Source organism: Anabrus simplex, chromosome 14 (assembly GCF_040414725.1).
Source record: "Anabrus simplex isolate iqAnaSimp1 chromosome 14, ASM4041472v1, whole genome shotgun sequence".
In the NCBI taxonomy this organism is placed as follows: domain Eukaryota; kingdom Metazoa; phylum Arthropoda; class Insecta; order Orthoptera; family Tettigoniidae; genus Anabrus; species Anabrus simplex.
Window position 1 is genome coordinate 100,579,869 of NC_090278.1, and position 27,241 is coordinate 100,607,109.

Genomic DNA, 27,241 nt, shown 5'->3' on the forward strand with positions numbered 1-27,241 from the left:
GAAACGATTTAAAACATATTCAAGGAATTCAGTGACCAACCAGATACTGTTTAACTTGGGAACTCTAGCTATAGCGAAGGAACTGCCTGACTTCAGGACAAGAGTAATAGATATACAGTAGAGTCTCGCTCATCCGACCTTCGCTTATCCGACATTCCGTTTTATCCGACACTGGTAGACTTATTTTGAAATTTTGGTGGAGACTAAATTCAGGCACACCCGCTGTGGAGGGTGAGTCTTCAGTCATTGTTCATTGTAGTATTGGTTGGGTGCGGATGTTAAAGTTTTCATATCCTCTGTGAGTATAGCGAGTAAATGGAAGAAAGTGATTGTTTCTATAGAAGACAACTTAAGTGTATTAAAGAGACTGGACAAAGGGAAATTCTTCAAAATGTGGCTTCAGATTATGGATGTTAGATGTGTTACAGTGGGAGACTGGAAAAAACAGAGGGAAGAAATTTAAAAGTGGTGCTCTACCAGAGCAGAGAAAAAAATGAAAAATGTGAGTACGAAAAAGTAAGTGAAGCACTATTTCTTTGGTTATCTCAACACCGGGAGAAGGACCTTCCAATATTTGACCCCATTCTACAGGAAAAGGCTGCGTATTTCCAGAAGGAGTTTAATGAAGGGGACCCTAATTTTCCTGCCAGTGCTGGGTGGCTTGATCGGTGGAGAAACCGGTACGGCATTAGGCAGCTTAATATCTGTGGAGAAAAGTTTCCTTTCGTAAGACATCTGGAATGTTTTCGTTCAGTACTCCATGTACTGTACAACTGAATTGATAATTCAATAAACAGAGTACCGGAAAACACGCCATTGTTTTAGTACTAGAGTATAGCCTTCCTGTTTGTTTCAGTTCATTTTCAAAGTTATTCTGTATTATCCGACATTTTCGGTGATCCGACGTACTCCAGGTCCCGTTTAGGTCGGATAATCGAGACTCTACTGTATTTGCTGAAATGAAGGACAGGCTGATTGAACACATTTACAAGAACATTGTTTAAGGTGACTTGTACGAAAATCTATTTATTTCTCTTATTCAATCTCATAACAGTGAATTATATTGCTATTTTTTTATTCTTAAAGTATGTTCTTATTTGACAACTGCCCGCTGCACCTAGGGTTATAGGTTGTTATAGAGTTTGTCTTCGTTTCAGAGTCATTAATATAATATTGAGAACAGATCTGTATGCGTCGAATACAAAATTCCATACATAATATGATTAAAATAGTTGAAATAAAAAACTCTCTGTCTACCCCCTAACTTTGTTCACGCTTCGCCGCTGCATCCGATAGGCGGTCTTGATGTAGAGACCGGGACCGGTTCTTCTAGTTCACTCCAGTTTGTTGATTCGAAATCCAGATAAAGTAAAAGTGATGAAGAAATTTTCAAAATTCGTGGCTCGTTTAATATCCACGGTATAAAGAATTGGTGCTCTGCACAGTTTGCAAGGAAGGCGAGAAGAAAATGTGAAACGTTTAATCAACCCACTGACTGCATTGGTTGTTACAAATTCTGTATTTATTTACTGCATTTATGATTGGGATCCTTTTCGTAAATACGCGTGATTTTGAAGTGCTTTGGATAATAAAACCATCAAAGAGCTCGCTGTGTGTTCCTTCCTATAAATTCGTCACTTAAAATGTATTGCCGGTAGAAGTCTGAAGATAGATGGAATCACGAATAAAGGGATACTGAGTAGAATTGGTGGAAGGAGAGACAAAACGATGTGAAACGTTTTAGAACAGCCAGGATTTGTCCGGTAGATCAGAGTGAGCAAACAGCCAAGTGACGCAGTGATTGTCATCGCAAACAGGACTTCGTGCGTGCGTCGACTAAAGAAATGAAACCGGCAGAAATAAGGCCAGGGTGTAGAGAGAGCCATGTCTACGTCTCTCAGCTCTAATTAGAGGGAAAAGGGTGAAGAAAGCGCCCCCATAACCTAACGTGGAAAAGAGGGCGCAGACCACTCGTGGTGTCTGTCCCCCAATGAGAAGGTAAGTTGGGCACTCTACAGTATTACTTCCTGCTTTCTACTTAATTACTTGCCTTCGCCCTCAACAAGCTGCCATAAGTTGGTGGCGATCGATAACGTATAATACTGAAATGCTCGTGTTCGCAGAACTTTGTTTATATACGAATGAAACGGATAGCACAAGGCGAATCTAAAATGACTGCAGCACCGCCATCGTGCGCAGTTGCACAAGAAACTTGGGCATTCCTGTTTAATGCCGGACAAGGTAATAACGTTTCTCCCGGACATAAAGGCAAACAAAACAAAAAGAAGGTGAATGGCAACATAACGTACGGAAATCACACGAGTATTTGGGCAAGTGAAGACGGCGATTAAGAAGTATTTTGCAATGAAGTGCCTCAGCTGTTCAAGTTGCAAATGACATCAACAGATGATCTTTGTGAAGCTGCACATTGCCGAGGTTGTCTATCAACAGTCTGGTCAGTCTTGCAGAGAATCCAAAGCGGAAAAGAAGATCTTTATGAATCTGACCAGTGAGACGAGACTAGTCCAGTAGGAGGTCGCTGAAGCAGTGTTGGTATCAGTCGTGAGGGAGGTTCATTATCGGCGAATAACAGCATGTAACGTACATTTATAACATTGCCACATTACTTGTTAACTTCGGTAATAGTGCCATTTGCAAAAGAATACTGTACATCCCCGGCGACACGGTAGCCCTCGCTGAGTCTTCCACTTACTTGTGTCAGGCTACTCGCTTTCACTTCTTTTGGTCAACTCTTCTTCTTTTCGGACCCCGGCGGTATAAGGTGGTGAGGCCTAAGTACTCTTTCATTTTCATGCCCTTCCCTTTCTTTGGCATCGACCATCATTTTTCCAACCGTCGGAAAAGAACAAGTATTGAGGAAGCGATGGTAAGGGTCTGCCAACCCACGAACCCCTGGGACCCCTTTTAGTCAGTGTTAAGAGACTACGGACTTCCTCTTAAGGGGATAATCAATGTGATCTACTCGATGAATTGAGGTGACGCCACTAAAAGTACGTAGCTGCAGCCGTGTTGTAACAATCCATCCATCCACCACTTGTCTGTTTCTTAGGTGCCACAAAGGCAGAAAATCAATGAATACCAAGCTGGAGCTCGATGTGTGGGTGAGACTGGTTAGCCTACTTGGTGTACTGATGTAGCCCACAATATTGAATTTTATTTATAGATGTAGAACAAAATTATACATTTTTCCAGATCAAAATATGTTCTTCATGCAAGCCTACCTCGCATTTATACATGCATTTTTTTCTTAAATCTTTCAGCAGATTAATGCGAATTTCGAAGTATTTTTGTAATAAAATTCAGTAAATTTGTAGTAGTACGACAATCTTTTAAATTAAAATAAGTTATTTTTCACAGAAATAATGCACTAAAAGTTCCATTCTCCGAACGAGACACTTAATCAAATGTATTTGTTGAACGTATTTCACTCAATAAATAGCACTCGTCACGTTTCCATATGCACGGTACTATAACAAAATGTTCACTTTCCTATGAAATTTTAATGAAAGCTTGTTGCAGTGTTAATTATTACTCTGTCTATAATAATAGATAACTTAATATTAGATATCAAGACAAAAGGTTCGTTGTTTCAAAAAGAACAAAATTTTTAGGAGGTTCACAACAACATTTTTGTTCATGTCTCAAATCAGCAAAAAAGTAACATAGGTACATAAATCATTTCACTAACAGTTCCTTGTACGGTTCCTTCTTCACAAATAATTTGGTAGAAACCCTCTAACCGAGGATAAATTTTATACGAGACTAATTTGTAACCGTAGTGTAGAACAAAAGTAAAATTCACAATAACTTTACTACAATGCAAATGTTGAAGGATGCGAGCACTATTCTTGGTTTTTAAACAGCACGAAGTTCACCTGGGTGTTAGTGTGGAAACAAACCAAACTCCATGGCCTACCAAGCGACTGCTGTTCAGCCCGGCGGTCTGCAGATTACGAGGTGTCGTGTGGTTAGCACGTCAGATAGCTTCTCAATTGTAATCACGTAGGCTGAATGGACCTCGACCCAGCCCTCTGATCCAGGTTAAAATCACTGACCTGGCCGGGAATCGAACCCGGGGCCTCCGGGTAAGAGGCAGGCACGCTACCTCTACACCGCGGGCCGGCTGTCTTAGTGTAGAACAATAGTAAAATTCATAATAGCTTTACTGCACTGTGAACACTGAAGGATGCGAGCACTATTCCTGGTTTTTAAACAGCACGAAGTTCACCTGGATATGACGAGAAGCATAGAAGGAATGTGTACCGCATTTACGGGTATTTAAAAAATATATATTTCCGAATTGACCCCAATAGTCTCCTCATTATCTCGGTTAGTAAGGGTTCTACTGTATCACATGTTAATTATTCTCATTTTGCAAATTATAGCCACTACTCTAAACAATTTATAGCATGCAGTACAACCAACAACACTAGATCATGCTTATTTAAATTAAAGAATTTAGATTAGCAACCCACGTAAATGCTGATTGTTTCTACAGGAAAGCAATCCTGTCCTTCAATCGCGCAAATTTCTCAATCACTTTACGATTGAAGTCACTGATGTTGACAAATCTCTTCTCAATAGCCCAAGCATAGCCAGCGCTGACAGTCGTTCTCCAGTCATGGTGTTCCTCAGAAACATTTTAATTCGTTTCAAAGTAGAAAAACACCTCTCAGGCTCCGCTGTCGTCATTGGGGTTGTGACAACAATTCGGAGTAATTCGCATACGTGTGGAAATGTGTCCCTATCTAGTTCATTGTCAAGCAGAAACTGCAACATGGAAATGGCCCCATCATCTTTCTGAAAGCCATTTCTCATATACAATACTTCTAGTTCAGTCTTCAGCTGTGTCTTATTTAGGCAGGGATACATATACGCCACTGTATTTAGTTCTCTTTCTGTAAAAGAGTCTGAATAGACACCAAACGCACGTACATCAACCAGCCAGTAAGTGAGAACGGAATGAAAATCGTTCTTCCATGTGAACAGTTATTACATCACATACTTCTTTAGCAGCTACTGAACGATCTTGAGTTTTTTCGCCTCCTTTGAGCGAGTTGATCATTGCAGGATATATCAGCGTCCAAGTCCGTGGTGCAGTCCCTGACTTTCTCAACATGCCTTCGGAATTCTGAAATATGTTCTTTCACTTTAACTGCATCGATATATCTGTGCTGTAGTAATTTGAAAAGAATGTCTGCATGTGGCATCAAACGGTGAAAGAATTTTAGCCAAAACATAAATTCCGTATCTCTCAAACTGTACAGGCCCGGAGCTCTCCCGCCTCGTAACATCGTCAACATGAGATGAATTTCGAATTTCTTCGAGACATTCTATTAAATTGTTCGTGTTCTCATATACGGTTTGGACTAAACGAGCTCAGAAATTCCATCTGGTGGTTATAGACTTCGAAAGCCTCTTCTCTACCAGCGAATCCGAAACTTTCGTTCTCTGCGCTGATCGAGAAAAGAATGCTGGAAAGGCTGGTAAGTTGGAAAAAAAAAATCCTACACGAACTATTTATTGATGCCGCTTTCCGTAAAATTAAATTGAACTGATGAGCATAACAATGGATGTAATACGCTTGAGGGTAAATCTCCCTTATTCTGGCCTGCACCCCGTTTCTACCCCCACTTAATACTGCCGCTCCGTCGTAGCATTGTCCAATAACCTTCTGTCTGTGACTCCCCACTTGGCGTTCTAATTCTGCATGAACAATTCCAAAAATATACTCCGCGTCTTCAGCTTTCGGGTTGACAAAACCCCAGTACCTTTCAACCGGAACCCCTCCAACTTCATATTTATAAACAATTATCATGTGTTGCAATGTAGAAACATGTGTCGTTTCATCAGCAATAACTGCCAAATAATGAGCGGCATGAATCGCATTAGATATTTCATCTCTGCACACGCTCAACCTGCAATCAAGAAGTTAATTTTGAATAGTGTGGGAAGTACCTTTAAAAACGGTAGCACTTTCTAAATGCTATTTTATTGCATTGTCAACAGAGCTTACAAAGTTTACTAGTCCCCTGAAAATCCCAGGATTATCAGAATTTTCGCTATCGTCGTGGCCACGCAGTGACAGTTCGAAAGCTCCACAAAACTTAACACAGTCGATTAATCTAGACTGTATATACCTATTTGCATCGACTTGCTCATTATGTTTCTTAATCGATTCACGGTAAGCGGAATCCAGTTGCGTGGTGATATTGACACGGCCTAGGACTGAGAATTCAATACTCGCGTTTTTGTGTGCATGAGAATTTTCATGTTTATTTATTTTTCCACTCAAATGAGCAAGGTCTGTGCACCCAGCTGAATTCCATACACTTCTTTCTTTGCTTAACAATAAACAGGGCAAAGAGAAAAGCGCATTCCTAGATCTACATCCACAGAGCCACTTGCGTGTTTCGTACACGTCTCTCTTAAACTTACGCCTATACTCGCGTTTGTCAGTTTTTGTACCTTTTTCGATAATCAAATCCGGTCTGTCCGGTCCAAGCCTTTTAGTTTCTAACTTATCCTGATAGGTTAATATTTCACTGGTTAAAATTACCTGAACCGAATTCATTTCCTCTTACATAAAGAATACCACGGTCACAAACCATACCAACACAGAAGCAAAACACAACACTTAAATTAATTTCACTTGAAAAGATTTTCCAGTCACAAGGTAAAGCAAACTTCTTCCCGCGATTACAAACACCTGTTCACAACCATAGAGTTAGGGTCTTACTAATAAAAAGTCCTTATACCGTTGTTTAACTCTTGTTTTGTTATACAGTGAATAAACCCTGTATAAGCGTTTTACATTTTTCTTACTAATAAACGAGGTATACGCATTGTATTACTACACTGCACGTATACACTCGTTCCAAGGAGTAGGAATCTCTTCCTGCAGTTCACTGACGTATTTCGCACGTTCACCGCCTTTATGATCGCTTCTGCTGGTTATCTACGAGCAAAACTTTCCGTAAAGTCGCATAGTAGCACGGCATATCGAAAAGGCAGTGGCAACACTAAGTGAGACAGCTGGAAATTCGCTTATACTGATATCAACATTTCTTCAGCTTGCTTGTGTAATGAACGCCAAAAAAAGAAATGGAATGGCTTAAGAAAAGATCAATAGCTCCTAACTGGTATAGTACGGAAAACGTAAGCAATTGTAATTGAATCGGCGAGTTGAAAAGGGTACACATTCCAAAATCCTTACTTTTCAGGAGAAAGGAAAACCTGTTTTGTAGCTAAACGAAAGGTTAGATCAAAAAAGTTTCTATTAGGCATTTATACATCATATTTCTACGTATTCAACTACAAAGTATGGAAATCATATTACGTACGGTTTTCAAGTTATACCGTTTTTTATGTCAAGGAATATGTCCCTTATACTCAAATTTGAGAAAGATCTAAGATCTTCGTAGAGGCAGATAATGTATAATAAACTCGCAATTTAAAGTCTATTAAGCAGTAACACCTTATTACACAAACATACGCCCAACCATCATTTCTTTTATAGTTATTCAAATTCATTCCGTGAGACAGCTGGAAATTGACTTATATTGATATCAACATTTCTTCAGCTTGCTTGTGTAATGGACGCTAAAAAAGAAATGGAAAAGCTTAAGAAAATATCAAAAGCTCCTAACTGGGGTAGTACTGAAAACGTAAGCAATTGTAATTGAATCGGCGAGTTGAAAAGGGTACACATTCCAAAATCCTTACTTTTCAGGAGAAAGGAAAACCTGTTTTGTAGCTAAACGAAAGATTAGATCAAAAAAGTTTCTATTAGGCATTTATACATCAGATTTCTACGTATTCAACTACAAAGTATGGATATCATATTACGTATGGTTTTCAAGTTATGCCACTTTTTATCTCGAGGAATATGTCCCCTTGTATACGGTAGGTACTCAATTAAGAAAGATCTTTGTAGGGGCAGATAGTGTATAAAACTCGCAATATCAAAGGTCTATTAAGCTGTAACACATTTTTACACAAAAATACGCCCAACCATCATTTCTTTTATAGTTATTCATTGAAATGTCGTATGGCTTTTAGTGCCGGGATATCCCAGGACGGGAGTTATTCATTGTCATTCCGTCTCTTTAAAGTGTTTTACTTTACGAAGATGTCTAGCTTCCATAACCTCTGAATGGTGTACCGTATGTCTTCTATGTTTAAAATATCGTGAAGATCATCAACGTTATCGTCATTCTTTCAACGTGTGTTCAATGTTAAATGGATAAGTCGAATATTTTACAACGATTATATTACTGTCGACAATAAATACCACGAAAATAAACTGCTCACTCGTTTCTTTTTTCCGCTACACGCTGCTATACAACGCTTATACAAGGGTCGTGGACTGTATAAGCAATTCAGTGAATAACTATAACAGATGTATACACAGGAGGCTTATACACTGTTTATTAGTAACGAATTTCGCGTAAATGGTGTATAAACCTTGTATAAAAGTTATACACCGTTTATTAGTAAGACGGTTAGTATATTATACACTAGAGGTAGCATTGGCGCTGCAGTCGCGTGCTAAGTTGAACGAGCGCGCTGTTTGGCAAAAAGCTGGATTGTTTGGCACTGTCACTACTGGAGCTTCCCGATAAATTGAAGTATATACTTCTCTGAAGGAAAATGCCAGTTACCTGTGCAGCTTATGGCTGCATAGATAGGTTCATAAAGGGCAGTGGGCTATCATTTCACATGTATGTTTCCTTGAAATTCATTTCCGTGCGTATAAAATAGTACTTTGCGTGACACTTATTGTCACGTGAATTGTCCTATTTGGGCTGACTTCGCGACTGATTCCCCTGTCGGCGTGAATAAGATTCTTTGGAACTTTCTTTGAAGACTGAAATTAAAGTTTTAGGAAATATAAGGGATGAAATTTTCCTTTCACTGAATGGCCATGCCTTTGAAAGCGAATATGCAGAAAAATCATGTGCATGATACCGAGCGAGTGGCTACGGGCTTTACGTCACGTAGCTGTCAACTTGAACCCCACTGTCGGCAGCCCTGAAGAAGGTTTCCAATTTTTACACCTTAATTAAGGCCACAGTCGTTTCCTTTCCCTTTCCTGTCCCGTAGTCGCCGTAAGACCTATGTGTGTCGGTGCGACGTAAAGCATATTGGTACCAAAAAGAAAATAAGAAAAGTTGTGCATGATAGCCTGGAATTGTGCTCCGTTTTTCAGTTTCTGTGTGTATTTATAGTATTAAAAGCTAATGAATATATTTTCTGTATATAAGTACAGTTTGTTGCTTTCCCTTTGTACAATACGTGTAGCAGTCCCCATTCATACCTTATCAGACTTTAAAATTTAGAGCCTAAATATGCAACACCGTGTGAACATCTGAGTCCTTTACTTTCGTGGATATTATTTCCTTAAATGGTATATAGGACTATATACAACCATAATATGTAAATTATTGACCGAGCGAGTGGGCAATGCGGTTAGGGCCACGCAGCTGTAAGCTTGTTTTCGGGAAATAGTGGGTTAAAACTCCGCTGACGGCGGCACTGAAGATGGTTGTCCGTGGTTTCCCATTTTCACACCAGGCAAATGCTGCGGATGTACCTCATTTAAGCCCATGTCCGCTTCCTTCCCACTCCTAGTCCTTTCCTATCCCATCGTCGCCATAATGCCCATCTGTGTCGGTGCGATGTAAAGCAAATTGTAAAAATTATTGTATTTTTTCAATTCTCTTCAATCATATAATTTACCACTTTCCCTTTCCATTAACAGAAATCATTTTACAAGTTAAAAATCTTAAAGCAAATCATACATTTCAGGAAAAGCTAAATAAAAATTCCACAATAGGCTGAAACCACAAGCGAGTGTCATATTTCCACTTGTAATCGCATTTAGAAAACATCGATAATAATAATAATAATAATAATAATAATAATAATAATAATAATAATAATAATAATAATAATAACATTACATACATACATTATCATTATAGCCTGTTATGCCTTTCAGCGTTCAGTCTGCAAGCCTCTGAAAATTTACTAAACGTCGCCACAATCCTCGATTTGCAACTAGTGTTGTGGCCTCATTTAGTTCTATACCTCTTATCTTTAAATCGTTAGAAGCCGAGTCTAACCATCGTCGTCTTGGTCTCCCTCTACTTCTCTTACCCTCCATAACAGAGTCCATTAATAATAATAATAATAATAATAATAATTTTACGTCCCACTAACTACTTACGCGGTTTTCAGAGACGCTCAGGTGTCGGAATTTTTTTCTACGGGAGTTTTTTCATGTGCCGGTAAATTTATCTACAAGAGGCTGACATATTTGAGCATCTTCAATTATAACCGTACTGAGTCAGGCTCGAACCTGCCAACTTGGGCTCAGAAAACCAGCATCTAAACCGGCGATGACAATATTTTGTCTACTTTACCCCAAAATCTCGCCAACGCTTTTAGGCCTAAAAACTCTCTCATCCGCTTCGTACGAGAGAGGACATTTTCGGTCATTGGGCAGAATTATAGCAAAGTCCTGGCCATTTACACAAAAGGTAGCGAAATATGCGTGCCCTCCTTCTAAACGTATGTTGTTAGAAGACTTGATATGAACAGAAAATTGATTTTGTAATACTTAACTACAACTGAACACCGTCCTCTTTTATCACTCATTTCTCGTGTATTTTTGCTTTTAGGGCTCTCGTTTTTACTGGAGAGAAGCACGCAAGTATACTGTAGTATCTGAGAATGTTTACATGTAAGAAATTTAAACCGTATCTACATCCACACAGTTTTAAAAGTCCCCAATTTACATTGATGAGTACGGCGGAGCTCCGCTCGCTACAGTGATTCTCTCGTAGACGGTGGCGCCAATGCTACCTCTAGTGTATTATTTAGTAACTCTATGTTCACAACGAGCTAGAAAATGCCTATTCAGAATTAGGGTACTAGCGAAATCTGCCGGTAATGCAATGCAATGGTAGCTCCTGGGAGGCTGTGGCTAACCGTAATAGGGGAGGAGGCGGACCCTTGTGGTCAACTGTAATACTGCCACTGGGTTGAGGGTGGCTCTAGACGACAAGGCACGTACCTTACCGTGCTCCTCGCTAATGGGAATATCAGTACAGAAAACCATGACGTCATCTGCTTTGCGCACGCGTATAGTCTTCAGCAAATAGCGCATTATCCAGTGTGCTCGCTGCACTGTCAGTCAAAACGAATAACTGTCGGTGTAGCGGAGCTTCGATATAAGTCGAGTGCTTTCGATCGATTGTCGAAATCAGGTCGAAAGAAAGGAAAGTTTTAAATTATCCGTGAATGCGTAAATATGTATTAAAACTGGGTGTTCACGTTCTCCTGTGCTACTGAGAACCCACCGCCACTGGTTTGCTGTGAAAGGAAACGAAATCAGAGTGCTACATTGCAAGACTGGCGTGTCGTGTAAGCCGCACCAAGGGCTGACTCGTGTCTCCTCACTCACAAGATTCTTAAAGTTTTATTCTATGTATTCTTGACTTACATTTGTGGCGAAATTAGGGGACCCTTTCTTACACTTGACCACTTGAAACGTATACATGTACATAACTTATAACTACAGATAACACAAATAACAATAGTAATGGTGTTAATAATAACAGAACACTTAATTTTAAAAATATAATTAATGTATACTTTACGCCTATTTTGTTAAACAGTTTACATGTTTGTTTTTTATGCGGAAGCGTTATTTAGAATTTGCTGATTAATTCGGTGTATGATTTATTAAATCTGGTTGACTGGAAATACACAGTTCAAAAAATTAGAACATGTTTTGTAACGTCTGGTATATGAACGCTAATTTGGTAGATGGGGTTCGAATGGTCGTACAGCATACCTTGAGATCTTAGCCACTCAGTGTTTGTCAAATCGAAGTTATACTTCATCTGTAGGCGTAGCTATGCATTAAACCGTCAGGTGACCCCTCAAAAGAAAGTGAATAGCGATGAGTCCGTGTGCCGTTGTGAGGTACACAGACTACTGCACGTTGTACGTCAACCAGCACATCCCATGAGGTTCAAGTCGCACGGGCCGTCACTTTGATCCAGGAAGGATGGACTTTTCGTCGTGTTGCTCGCATCTCAATGTCTCTCTGTCAGTTATTCACCGCTTGTGGAATCGCTACAATGAGATAGGAGGGTTAGACAAGGTCGTGGACGCATGACAACCCCTCAGGTTTCCGATATCTGACCATCTGTGCGTTCGGCGTCATTCAGCAACTGCCAAGAACTGCAACACGACCTCAGGAGATGGATGATGTAGATGTTGATTCCCATAGGGAACCTGAAATATTTGTCCCGAATGAGTAAATTTATAATACCAATATAATGGTCCGTTATTGGACATTATAAATTTTCCAGCTAACTCATTCTTGGTGCCTGCGTTTGATGGCCAGGCAGGCATCTATTTTTGGAAATGAGACATAGCTCTCATAGTGCATTGGCACTGCTGGTGGCTTCAAAGAGCCTATGCAGTGGCCTCCACGGTATGCACTAGCCTTGCGTCTTGGGTGGTGTGCTAAGTCCCAACTGACGAGCCTAACTTAGCACACGAGGGCGAAACGCAGGCACCAAGAATGAGTTAGCTGGAAAATTTATAATGTCCAATAACGGACCATTATATTGGTATCACGACCTCAGGAGTCACGGTACCTGAACAGACAGTAAGGAACAGGTTAAGAGAAGTGTCCTTACGACCCAGACGTCCTGTTCGAGTGCCCCGTTAACGCAGCTCGCCTTCTGTTTGGCTGTACCCACGTCAACTGGTAATTTCGCCAAGGGAGACCTGTGTTCACAGACACAGCGTGATGGACGCCAACGTGTATGGAGACGCCGTGGTGAGTAGTACATGCCAAAAGTTGTCCAGGAAGGTGACCGATTCGGACAAGGTTCTGTGATGGTGATGATGGCCGTACAGATCTTGCCGTCGTCCGTGGTAATTTTACCGCTGCGGGGTATATCGAACAGATACTGCTACAGCATGTGTTGGTTGCTGCATACGGCGCTGGCCCTGAATTCGTACTCGTACGACATTGCCAGGACTCATGTAGCGCGCATCAGCAGAGCTGTCTTGCGAGAACTGGACATTGAAGAGATGGAGTGGGAAGCAGTGAGTCCAGACCTTAATCCCACCGAGAATATGTGGGATAGGCTTGACACAAGTGTTCGTGGACGTCCTCTTCCACCATAGACTCTCCAAGACCTCGAACAGGCTCTCATTGAAGAATGGGACCTGATAACGCAACGTGACCTCCGTCGACTTATACGGAGCATGCCACGTAGGTGCCAAGCTGTGATAAATGCTCGTGGAGGACATACACCATACTGAAACTCTGGAGGACTGTTCTCACTTTGTTTTCGCCCCTATTTGGACATTTCCGTTTGTGTTCTGATAATGAACGCCAATCCCTCTATGTTCTTTTGTATACTTCAACGGTAATAAATAAAGGTTTAGTTGGTAATATACCTGAGTGTGAGGTATTGTTTTGTGGAGCATTGCATACGTTCAAAAACATGTTCCCTAATTATTTTGAACTGTGTATTTAATGCAATTAGTTGCATAGGGCATGTTTACGATTTAATAAAATATTATTCAGTTATTAATTCATATGTCAAGAACCATAAGGCTTAGAAGGCTGTGGTTTATATTACATTTTAGTGGAAACGTTGTTGGTAGGACTGGCGTAACAGTTGTGATTCTTGTTTAAGTTGTAAATACGATATTCTGGGTGTGGACTGAAGTACTGGGTGAACTTCCATTTCAAGCTCACTGGCAACCTCTGATACACCAGTATAAGTTCTGTAGAACCGGTCTCCCTTGTTTTTTACTATATTAAACCCTCCTTTTGTTCCTGACATGATAAAATGTAATAATCAACACACAAGATCAATAGTACAATAAGAAAGCAGCACAAAGAATGAAAAAATTACACACGTTCTTCTGTTCCTTTCTCGTTTGTTGCCAAAACTCTTTGAGGAGTAAGACTTGGACACTTGGACAATGTAGAAGATGAAGAATGCAGTGCTGACACGTGCTAGCTGTTGTTTCTGTTAAAAAGCAAGTTTTATTTTAAATTAATTTTGAATAGCAGTTTCTGAAAAAAAAGAACGTATTTTTTTCAGACAAATAACCCGTTTCCTGAGGAACTATAGAAGACAGACTCTTGATTTTTCACAGTTCATTTATAATACCCTAATGATACTATACCTATAGAATGGAAGAGATAGCTTGTATATTTGCAGAAAAATGCACAAAAATTTAAGGAAAAAATTGTAATAAAAAACAACAGAAAATATTTTAGCCTAACTCCTGGAATATACAGGCTACTGCACTCAAACTAGAAGAGTAAATACCTAAAGCAGGTATAAGTAACCTGCATGAAGTTAGCGCGACGGGCCAATCATACGCCCTCCTTTAACGGTTATCGAGCGAGTAAACTAGCGATCAGAGGAGGACTTGAGGGGTAGACGAGGAGGTCTAGAGCTCTGCTCAGAATGCACGAAGGCGGAGCACACTGGCCTTTTGAACTTCCATATCCAGATTTGATTGAATTCAGTTCATTTCCGGGTTCTCTTTTAAAAACGAATGCACTATTGAAAACCATGTGTCATCAGCGTTCTTGGAGTTCGCAATGTTTCAATTTCTTGATAATATGAAGAGTTACCATCTTCGATGTAATGCTTCGTCCGTTGTATCTCGCTTCTTGATGACCTGCGCACCGCTACGTGGCTCGTACTCGCGCACTCCCCTGGATAACTCCTGTTCTTTTCCGACCGCGATGCGAGGTCTTCACGCCCTTCGTGGCCGTTGTCTTTCTTAGGCCGATATCTTCGTTTTTAGAAGCGTCGGACCCCTTCCCCCATATAGGAGGTGGTTTACAATAATCACCACCACCGTGCGCGAGGAATTGTAAATGTCGATATTTGCCGAGTCAGTGGTATTAAAATGCGTGGTACATTCAGTTAGTGGTAGAAGTACCATCCTTTATTAACACTAATCAGGGAGAGAGAATGGAAGGTATCGCCCAAAGAAAGACAAGCGCCATGATAGACTCGCTAATAGCGTCGGGGCCGAAATAGAACAAGAGAGGCGAGTGAGGAGGCAAATGCCACGACTGTGCTAAGGACCCTGTGATCGACAATCCATGTTCAGAGCTCATGGGACAGGAGATACCGGCGCTAGTCCTCGAACTGGCTATTTCACCCTGCACCTCAATAATTCTAGTGCACTGAGTCCCTGCGCTGTCAGCTTGTTAGACAAGAAATGGCAAATTCAGCTGATTATTAGGTACAGAATTTGTTTAACTTTGAAAATATATTACTTAGCTTTATTGAAAAGTGAATGTCTTCATTGTGTAAAGGACTTCAGTCATTTCCAATTTCGCAGCACCGACTTTTAGTCACCTGATGGCTTGAATTTAATTTTTTTAGCGTCGTGAAGGCGGGACCCTATTTATGATACTGTGCCAACTATAACACTGCCCGTCCCAAACAATCTCTTCGTTTTCAGATGCAGCAAACACAGTAATACAGTAGTGAATTCAGGCCAATTTACGTAGCAAATTTAACTTTCCCTGGCAGATGAAAAATTGTCGATGCACGTATTAACCCAGATATGCCCAAAATATTTCTTTTGAGTGCGTTCATGATTGTCGTAATGCATGAGTTAGTACAGGTAAACATCAACTTTGAAGGAAAAATATATTAATTTAGACAGAAAGAGGTGTCCTTTTAAAAGGCATTTGTCACATGTATGAATAAGGTAACATGTATGGAGTTGTCAGGTATTTATTGTATACTATTGTGTACCATCGCCTTCACACACACCTACAAATATGCATAAAAGGTAAGGGACATCTTGGCCTAGGTATATCTGAAAGGTGGTGGTGGTGGTGGTGGTGGTGATTATTGTTTTAAGAGGAAGTAGAACTAGGCAACCATCCTCTATATAACACTAATCAGGGGGGAAAATGGAAGGGATCAGACACTTCGAAAAAAGAAGATGTCGGTCAAAGAAAGACAAGGGCCACGAAGGGCGTGAAAATGAAAGACTCCCTAGCCCTCGCAAACCTAATAGCGCCAGGGTCGGAAAGGATAGGTCAAAGTGAGGAGCCTGGCACAAGTAAGTTGAAGCAATGCCAGGACTCAGCTATGCGCCCCGTAGTTGCCAACCCACGCTTCAAAGTTCAGAGCCCCTGGGGCCCCTTTTAGTCGCCTCTTACGACGGGCAGGACATACCGTGGGGGAGTATATCTGAAAGTCATCGTTCGTTGTGGTACTGCACTAGAGTACCACTTCAATGATGAATGACATCGCCACTCGTTAGCGCACTTCACAGTGCGTCTGCTTGCCTTGTTTGATCAAACGTGGAATCTCAAGACTACAAGGACGACATCTTTCTTTGTAGTAGTCCACTGGTTTGTTACAACCTGTCTGCGGAAAGTCAGGCGATCCAATTTTCCTTTGCTTAATCTGTGCAACTGCCACGCAATTTGTTCACACACATCAATACAGTGAGATCACGTGAAAAATACCATTTCTTTCCACGAGTGGAAATTCTGTAGAGGCTTACATTCCCCCCCGTTCCAGTGTTGAACTCATTGAAGAGGTGTGCTTGCTTCAGACAGATTCTTGTCTTCTCCCTATGAGCAGTGGCGAAACTACTTGGAGTCATTTGAGGCAATGCCTACCCTATGAAATACGATTAAACATACATATCGTAACAAATTTATCTGCTGTTATTATTGTGTTAAATCAACAATAATCTCTTTTATATGTGCTACATGATGACAGCAGATGATGTGCTTCGCTGATCGCCCCGCTAGATGGCGACAGCAGACCACTTGTTCTGACTGGGAGGCAGTCTGTAAGTTGCCTCACCCAGGATTTTTTGTTTTGTTTCCCTTCAGTCAGCTTGACGACAGGCGCGGGGTGGTGGAGGGAAGCAAATACAGTAGAGACAATACGCGACACTGAGCGAGATATCGAGGGACAGCTATTAGAGCTCTCTCTAGCGGATAGACCTGAACGGTACTGATTCTGTCATAAGAGCACGTGTATTTTTGTGTGAAGGTTTTGGTGTTATTTATGCGTTTTCAGTGAGTTGGCATAATTAAATAGTAGCGTGTGTCATTCCTTGATATCTCCTCTCAACATGAGGGGAAAGGTATGTGCTGTGTTTGGCAGCAGTAATTACGAAGTAGAGAAAAATGCGCGGTCGTTCTTCAGGTTCCCTCGTGACAAGAACATGTAAGTAATATTGTGTTTGCATATATATTCTTCCAGTGACAGAGATTTTTATAGTACTTCATAATCTTCTGACCTGCTCGACCCATGTTTTAACGGGCTTAAAATATAATTCGCATATTTTATTGTATAGTGCAGCAGTTAACCTTCAATACCGATGTGTTGTTGTAGCTGTGATCTGTGGGTTTTGAAATGTCACAGAAGCGATTTGGATAAAGTGTACAAGAAAGAAGGGACGTTACGCTTGTATAAGAATTATAAGATCTGTTCAGATCATTTCCAGGCCAGCGACTTTAAAAATCCTCGACTATACAGCCAAGAGTGTGTTACATTTTTACTCTAATTGTACGTAAATATTCCTCAAAGCATCACTATCGACAACATTTTCAAACTTTTCTTTCTTTTATCCCTCTTCTCAGATTAAAGCCAGGATTTTATAGATTTTCTTTCTGTTAGTAGGCTTCATGTTAAGAGGAAAATTGTCCAGCTATTAAATACATTGTTAATACATTGCATCATATGTGTAAGGAATGTGCCGATATTTTTATTGACAAATGTCTTAATGTGATGATACATTGTTTTTAAATGAGGAAAAAAGACAAATCCAACCGTAAGATTTCAGGCAGGTATGCTAAAGCTAAAAAAGTAATGCATAAATGAAAGATCAAGCCATTTCACAGCAGTCCATTTCACACCTTGTTTATGTGTCTGATTTCAGTCTTTGAATAATAACCTTTTAAATAATTCTTCATTCATTTATCCAGAATTGCTTTAGCAACTTCGAAGTTAATATCTCAATACCACTTTCTTTCTAGACGTAATTTATTTATCCATTTCCGTATATACATTTCCATTGATATTTGAATTTAGCGCGATTTGTTCAGGTCAAGTCACTAGGAGCGCCACCGTCGAATTGTCTCCCATTTTAGCAAGGCGAAATCCGCAAGTGTCGTGTATTGTCTCTACTGTATTTGAGGGAAGATAGGTTTACCGCCCGCACTCCTCTCACAGCAAAGTGTAGACCCCAGAGAGGCAAGCCTCATGTCACCTCATGTGTTATTTCAGAGCGTAGTAATTCCCAGCGCGAAGGTGACTATGAAGTAGCGGTACCATATTGTTAAGTGTGTGTTTTTCTTTGAAATTGGTGGGAAATCCGTGCATTAGGTTATTGGCTTTATTTGTAACAATTCAGACATGGACTGTTAGTTGCGTAAAACGAGACTGACATCATTCGGTTGAAAATCGCGTTGAAATGACATGTGATGTAGGCCCCTTCGGGAACTTAACGAGTCTTTTGAACTCTTTAAAACGTAAACCGTTCTCATCTTGGGCTTACGAAGAGAAGTGTATGCCTAATCTGGTTATTAACTTATTAATTATTTTGATGGTAAAGTAGCGAGAAAATTTCAATTTTCCTGGTATACACGATATTCGTGGTTAACAGCCTGTTCCGAAACCAAGAACCTTTTTCGTTATACGTGTGTTTTGTTTGGTGGTGACACCTTAATTATGCAAATGGAAATACGGTTTGGCGATTTTGAAAGCATCCGGTTTGTTGAGTTGTTAGATCCAAATCAGTTCATAGTTCACAAAGAGAGCTTCCCTGCGATTAAACTGAGCAATCTTATGAACATTTATCCCTTTTTAATAGGGAAAGATTGGAAAGTGAATTGATTAACATTTAGGCCTATTCCGATATAGAAAAGCATTTGTCCCCTCAAAAAATTACACTATATTGTCCTCAATGACCTTGAATCAGTGTATGAGGAAGTGTCAGATTGATTCATTTAATATTAACATTTCCTGTACCGGGCAAGTTGGCCGTGCGGTTAGGCGCGCGCGACTGTGAGCTTGCATCCGGGAGATAGTGGGTTCGAATCCCAATGTCGGCAGCCCTGAAGATGGTTTTCCGTGGTTTCCCATTTGCACATCAGGCAAATGCTGGGGCTGTTCCTTAATTAAGGCCACGGGCGCTTCCTTCCAACTTCTAGGCCTTTCCTATCCCATCGTCGCCATAAGACCACGGCTTCCTCTGTAAGGAGTATGATCACTCTGAAGAGTAAGTCAATGAACATTGAAAGACTCAGCAGTCTTAGTACCATTTCTAACGAGAAAATGCTTCTGAAGGAATTGATGATGTGATTGACCATTTTACAACCAAGAAAACTCGACTTATGGAACTCCTCGCCAAGAAACTTTAAAGTAAGATTTCCTGCCTACCCATTAATTAACTGCCTATGAGACATCTCAGTTTTAATAAAATCGTCATCATCTTCCTCCTATGCACTCACTATTTCATCAAGAGTCATAAACCTGAAAACAAAAACGAAGCTTGTCGTAGACCAATATTTGCCTACTGTCCTTGTTAATGCCGGCCCCGTGGTGTAGGGGTAGCGTGCTTGCCTCTTTCCCGGAGGCCCCAGGTTCGATTCCCGGCCAGGTCAGGTACTTTTACCTCGACCTGAGGGCTGGTTCGAGGTCCACTCAGCCTACATGATTAGAATTGAGGAGCTATCTGACGGTGAGATAGCGGCCCCGGTCTAGAAAGCCAATAACGGCCGAGAGGATTCGTCGTGCTGACCACACGACACCTCGTAATCTGCAGGCCTTCAGGTTGAGCAGCGGTCGCTTGGAAGGCTAAAGCCCTTCAAGGGCTGTAGTGCCATGGGGTTTGTTTTTTGTCCTTTTTAATAGGGTACCTACATTCTCCTGTCATTGGCGTAGCAACCATAAAAGCATACCATTAGGTGATATCGAAATATAATACTTACACGCCAAGAGAATGTAAGGTATGAAAAAAGAATCAGTGAGGTACTTTTGTCGGCGCACGTTGTCTTCCATGATTGTAATATGGTTTTCTTTAGAGACGCATGCCATCCACATACACTCTCTCAGCTGGGTAGTGTGCAAGTTCATACCTTTCCCTCCAGTACCGCAACATTGTTAATCCGAACTCATTCTAGCTAGTAACAATGACTGACAAATAATAAAAGAGTATCAGCTGTCTTTTTAAAAGGTCGGTAGTCATATCTGGGTTAACTACTAGAGAATTAACGGAATGAATATACACACCAAAATGCCACGAGTGGAGATTATTATTATTATTATTATTATTATTATTATTATTATTATTATTATTATTATTATTATTATTATTATTATTATTTATTGAGCAGCCGACCGGATTAGCACAGCGGTAGGGCCCAAGGCAAGTAAGGTGGTGGTGATAACTCGTTTAAGAGGTAGTAGAACTAGGCAACCATCTTCGATGAAAACTAGCCAGAGAGAAAAAAATGGAAGACGTCAGAAACATGAAGGTATCGGCCAAAGGAAGACGAAGAGCATGAACATGAAGGACTCGCTAGTGCTCTAATACCGTCGGGGTCGGAAAAGAACAAGAGTTGACCAAGAGAGGTCGGATAGAAGAACGGCACAAGTATGTTGAAGCAATTCCAGGACTCAGCTAAGGGCCCCGTCGTCGCCAAGCCACGCTCCAAAGTTGAGCTCCTGGGGCCCATGTAAGTCGCCTCTTACTACAGGCAAGGGATACCGTGGGTGTTATTCTACTGCCCTCACCCGCACGGGTTGTTGGCAAGTAATCCGGACTTCGAAACCCATCGTGTTCCATTCTTCAAAGAGTTATTCATTTCATCTCGAGACAAATTCAGCAATGGTACCTTTTTTAAAGACCACGGCTGCTTCCTGCTGAAAAGTGCTTTGTTTTTTCAACTAGACCCAAGTTGGTATTCGCTTCATATATTGGAGGAATGATAGCGGAGTGGTTAGCGTGCTGGCCTTGACACACGCCGGTGCTGAATTCGATTCCCGGCTGTCATGGAGTGTTTACCTTCTTTCCCCTGGGGATCAGGGTGTGCGGGAGGATCACGAAATCGCTCTCGCGGTTGAAATGAGAAGTAGTAGCGCTTGGCACGCCATCTGCTGACTCGGTTGATCACCCCAGGGGCGTGAAATAAACATTCAGTGACATAATACAGATCTGTTGAATTAAGAAGCCTCGAAAGTTGTAAAATGAACAGACTGTTGACCTAGCGGTCGATATGACAGGGGGCCCAGACCTGGGGTACGTAGTAATATTAATATTTTGGAAGATAAATGGCGATTTGTATTCTGCGGTAGAATAACCTGCCTGTTCGTGGGGGACTGACTGTAATACTGACTTTTAAATCATTTTCTTCAAAGAAAAACACCTGACTAGGTTAGATTTTTGCCTTTCCCTGAGAGCTAGTGGGGGGGGGGGCCTTGTATAACAGTAATCAGAGAAAAAATGGAAAGGATTCGACACTTTGAAAAATGAAGCTATTGGAAGGCAAGGGTATGAGGAGCTCAAGTAAGTGGAAGCAATGCCAGGTCCCCGTGGTCGCCAACTCACGCTCCCCTAGGGCCCCTTTGAGTCACCTCTTACGACACGCAGGGGATACCGTGGCTGTTATTCTACCCTCCACCGGCAGGGAGAGAAGACACTGACATCTTCCTGTAATAATAATAATGCTTTTGATGGCAGGATGTAGTGTTTACACTGCATTATGTCTTCTGGTATGGGTTAGAATAAATTTGTTACTTTCATTGACCTGTCTCAGTCTCATCCTTGACTTTGACAATATGAAAGTGACTGAGGTATGAGTGATTCTAGTAATACCGTTCCTTATGCAGACAGTCCCTGCTATGAATGGTGTGAAAATATTGCTCATAGGGTCGGTTGGCGTATGCATTTTAGTGTGCTTGGCAGACTGATATGTAATAGCGACTTCTGGCTCAGTGAGGAAAGCAACGGGAAACTACCTCACTCCTCATTTCCCTAGTATGCCTCTTCAGTGACACCTAGGCTATCTATGACAGCTGTTGGTGGAGCTGTAGAGGAACAAACCAGCCGTTGGGCTAAATACCCAACACAACAACAACAACAACAACAATAATAATAATAATAATAATAATAATAATAATAATAATAATAATAAAAAAAAAACTTTCTTCCTTAATCTGTATACCCTCTAGCGATAATTTTTCCTCAGGCTCAGCGAGGGATCCCACTTCTACCCCCTCAAGGGCAGTGTTCTGGAGCGTGACACTTTGGGTCGGTGGAATACAACTGGGGAGGGGGACCAGTACCTAGGCCTCACCTGGTATGCTGATCAGGGGGGGGGGGAGTGGTCGTAGCCTCAAGTTAGGTACCATTGCGGCATTTGCTTGGACGAGAAGTGGAAAACTTCCAGGATGGCTGAGTGTCAGAGCCGGGCTGGTCACACGGACTGTGAGTGGGTCGTGCATGTTCGCTATCTAACTCAATATCTGAACGATTTCCTTTATCGCTCTCCATTAATGAAGTACTGGGATCATGGCGTGCGCTATCACTACACTTTTCGATGGATGGTTTAGCCTTCAGCGCCAGCCTGCTGTGTTGTCAGGGCTGCCTATGCTCAACCCCTGATCACTGAAGATGGTAGCCGAAGGTTTAGCAAATTAAAGTTCAGCTTTGTGGCTGAATGGATAGAATGCTTGCGTTTCGTCCGATAGCCCCAGATCAATGATCAGAATCAACCCCCTCACACTGTTAATTCCCCTGGCGTGGGGACTGGCTGTTTATGACGTCTTCGTCATTCATTTTATCCTCATGTGGTCACCACCAAGACTATACAGATGCCATGCACCATTATTATTATTATTATTATTATTATTATTATTATTATTATTATTATTATTATAAATAAACTTGTTGAATTTTACAGCCGTCGTATCGATCGTTCACTGGTTAATTAGCTTCAACGGTAGATCAGTGGTAGTGTCTGACCCATGATCACGGATTCGATTCCAACCAACAAAAGAGAACACTAAACCTGAAACAATGCACTTCATTTTTCCAGATCTACCTATAAAAAGAAAACCATATTGCTCCTATAACAGCAGCTCTGTAGTGAAGAATGAAATACCAGCACTCTGATATCTGAGGTGAGGAAGTATATACGATGGTAGTTAGCAGTGGCGATCTGACGGAACGAAGCCTAGCACAGCTATCACCTATGAGCAAGGCGAGAGTCTGGTCTGCAATATCAGTCTCCGATGCCTTACTCTCAGAAATACTCTATTTGCGATGTTTTTTCTCACTGCTTTCAAGTTTTGTAAATGGAACAATGTGCCAGATGTGCCTTAGACTTGCATCATTGAGGTTTGGGCTTCACCGATAGCCACTGGTGCATATAGCCTGTGTCGCACCGAGCGGTTGTCCCCACCTCTGGGCGTTGTCAGATATAAACTTGTCGGTGCTGAGATCGCGGCGTGCGTGAGCTCCAGTGAGAAAAGTAGCGTCTTGATCCCCAACAACACTAGTGGCATCTAGCGGAGATCAACGACAATACGGGGTCTTTTACGGCTTCAAAGAAGGAAACTAATAATTGTTGCCGCTAAATTTAAAAATATTTCATTTTTGTATACTGCCATATTTCTTTATCGGTAGACTATTGCTCAACCGAAATGTGCTCGGATGGCCTTCATTTAAACCGCAGTGGTACGTATAAGTTAGGAAATTTGTTTGTACATTCAGGGAAACGGGATGGCCTAGGGAGCGGTGATAAGGGAACAGGGAACTGGAAATCAAGTAGAGATGACATAAAATTGTTAGTGTTGAACTGTAGAAGTATTGTAAAGAAAGGAATAGAATTAAGTAAATTAATAGATATATATTTACCAGATATTGTAATAGGAGTTGAATCATGGCTGAGAAATGATATAATGGATGCAGAAATTTTCTCACGGCACTGGAGTGTGTATCGTAGAGATAGGATAGGAATGGTGGGAGGGGGAGTGTTCATTCTGGTGAAAGAAGAATTTGTAAGCTACGAAAAAGTTAAAGATGAGAGACATGAAATTCTAGGTGTAAGGCTCATTTCTAAAGATAATAGGCAACGTGATGTCTTTGGAGTGTACAGACCAGGAAAGGGTAGTACTGATGCGGATTCAGAATTATTTGATAGGATAGTCAGCTATGTGGGAAACGACATGGAAAGAAATGTGATTGTAGCGGGAGATCTGAATTTGCCAGACGTCAATTGGGAAGGAAATGCGAACGACAGGAAGCATGACCAACAAATGGCAAATAAGTTAATATGGGAAGGACAGCTGATTCAGAAAGTGATGGAACGAACCAGAGGGAAAAATATCCTGGATGTGGTGCTGATAAAACCAGATGAGCTCTATAGGGAAACTGAAGTAATAGATGGTATTAGTGATCATGAAGCTGTTTTTGTGGTAGTTAAAAATAAATGTGATAGAAAAGAAGGTCTTAAAAGTAGGACTGTTAGGCAGTACCATATGGCTGATAAAGCAGGTATGAGGCAGTTTCTAAAAAGTAACTATGATCGGTGGAAAACGGTAAATAAAAATGTAAACAGACTCTGGGATGGGTTTAAAGAAATTGTTGAGGAATGCGAAAACAGGTTTGTACCTTTAAGGGTGGTAAGGACTGGTAAAGACCCACCTTATTATAATAGAGAAATAAAGAGACTAAGAAGGAGGTGCAGACTGGAAAGAAATAGAGTTAGAAATGGCTGTGGAAATAAGGAGAAATTGAAGGAACTTACTAGAAAATTGAATCTAGCAAAGAAGGCAGCTAAGGATAACATGATGGCAAACATAATTGGCAGTCATACAAATTTTAGTGAAAAATGGAAGGGTATGTATAGGTATTTTAAGGCAGAAACAGGTTCCAAGAAGGACATTCCAGGAATAATTAATGAACAAGGGGAGTGTGCATGTGAGGATCTTCAAAAGGCAGAAGTATTCAGTCAGCATTATGTAAAGATTGTTGGTTACAAGGATAATGTCGAGATAGAGGAGGAGACTAAGGCCAAAGAAGTAATACAATTTACATATGATAACAATGACATTTACAATAAGATACAAAAGTTGAAAACTAGAAAAGCGGCTGGAATTGATCAGATTTCTGGGGATATACTAAAGACAATGGGTTGGGATATAGTACCATATCTGAAGTACTTATTTGATTATTGTTTGGCCGAAGGAGCTATACCAGATGAATGGAAAGTTGCTATTGCAGCCCCTGTGTATAAAGGAAAGGGTGATAAACATAAAGCTGAAAATTAGAGGCCAGTAAGTTTGACATGCATTGTATGTAAGCTTTGGGAAGGCATTCTTTCTGATTATATTAGACATGTTTGTGAAATTAATAACTGGTTCGATAGAAGGCAATTCGGTTTTAGAAAAGGTTATTCCACTGAAGCTCAACTTGTAGGATTCCAGCAAGATATAGCAGATATCTTGGATTCTGGAGGTCAAATGGACTGTATCGCGATTGACCTGTCTAAAGCATTTGATAGGGTGGATCATGGGAGACTACTGGCAAAAATGAGTGCAATTGGACTAGACAAAAGAGTGACTGAATGGGTTGCTATATTTCTAGAAAATAGATCTCAGAGAGTTAGAGTAGGTGAGGCTTTGTCTGACCCTGTAATAGTTGTGAGGGGAGTTCCTCAGGGCAGTGTTATCGGACCTTTATGTTTTCTTATATATATAAATGATATGAGTAAAGGAGTGGAATCGGAGGTAAGGCTTTTTGCGGATGATGTTATTCTCTATAGAGTGATAAATAAGTTACAAGATTGTGAGCAACTGCAACGTGACCTCGAAAATGTTGTGAGATGGACAGCAGGCAATGGTATGTTGAGAAACGGGGTTAAAAGTCAGGTTGTGAGTTTCACAAATAGGAAAAGTCCTCTCACTTTTAATTACTGCGTTGATGGGGTGAAAGTTCCTGTTGGGGATCATTGTAAGTGTCTAGGTGTTAATATAAGGAAAGATCTTCATTGGGGTAATCACATAAATGGGATTGTAAATAAAGGGTACCGATCTCTGCACATGGTTATGAGGGTGTTTAGGGGTTGTAGTAAGGATGTAAAGGAGAGGGCATATAAGTCTCTGGTAAGACCCCAACTAGAGTATGGTTCCAGTGTATGGGACCCTCACCAGGATTACCTGATTCAAGAACTGGAAAAAATCCAAAGAAAAGCTGCTCGATTTGTTCTGAGTGATTTCCGACAAAGGAGTAGCGTTACAAAAATGTTGCAATGTTTGGGTTGGGAAGAATTGAGAGAAAGAAGAAGAGCTGCTCGACTAAGTGGTATGTTCCGAGCTGTCAGCGGAGAGATGGCGTGGAATGACATTGGTAGACGAATAAATTTGAATGGCGTTTATAAAAGTAGGAAAGATCACAATATGAAGATAAAGTTGGAATTCAAGAGGACAAACTGGGGCAAATATTCGTTTATAGGAAGGGGAGTTAGGGATTGGAATAACTTACCAAGGGAGATGTTCAATAAATTTCCAATTTCTTTGAAATCATTTCGGAAAAGGCTAGGAAAGCAACAGATAGGAAATCTGCCACCTGGGCGACTGCCCTAAATGCAGATCAGTATTGATTGATTGATTGATTGATTGGTTAGTACCTGAAGGAAGGCTTGGACTGTTTGGCTTGTGATAGACAACTAGTTGGGGAAGAACATAGCAACGCCCCTTCTTCCTCTTGAAGCAGAAGCAAGCGGATATCGTCCGCACCGCACCACTCCTGTCTGCCTATAGGGTAAAACGTTTAAACTAGGTTTTAGTTTATGCGGACCCGAGTGGTGTTTACTACAGGACAACAATCCTCTGTTGACACTAATAAGAGGACAAAACTGGAAGAAGTCCGACACTTCGAAGGCATCGGCTAAACAAAGACAAGGTCCACGCAGGGGTCAACAAGAGTTGACCAAGGGAGAGGGCTAAGGGTCCCATGGTGTGCATCCCACGTTCCCCTAGGGCTTCTTTTAATCGCCTCCATGTGGGCGGGATTATACACACAATCGTCGCCGCGCCCCATTGTGTAGTTTAGTCTGTCATTAGTTCTCTAACCAAAATCAACCGGGAAAGGGCTCGTGCCATCC

The 27,241-nt window shown here is 41.1% G+C and overlaps 1 protein-coding gene across 3 annotated transcripts in view; it reads left to right on the forward strand.

Annotated features, from left to right (window-relative positions):
- LOC136885558 (inactive ubiquitin carboxyl-terminal hydrolase MINDY-4B) overlaps positions 1–27,241 on the forward strand; it is a 73,950-nt gene that overhangs the window by 12,162 nt on the left and 34,547 nt on the right. The window contains exon 1 of one of the 3 annotated variants that reach the window (XM_067158195.2): positions 11,367–11,451. The exons of the other annotated variants lie outside the window; for them this stretch is intronic. The gene's annotated coding sequence lies outside the window, so the exon portion shown is untranslated. Of the gene's footprint in view, positions 1–11,366; positions 11,452–27,241 lie in introns of those variants that run through there. 3 annotated transcript variants of the gene reach the window in all.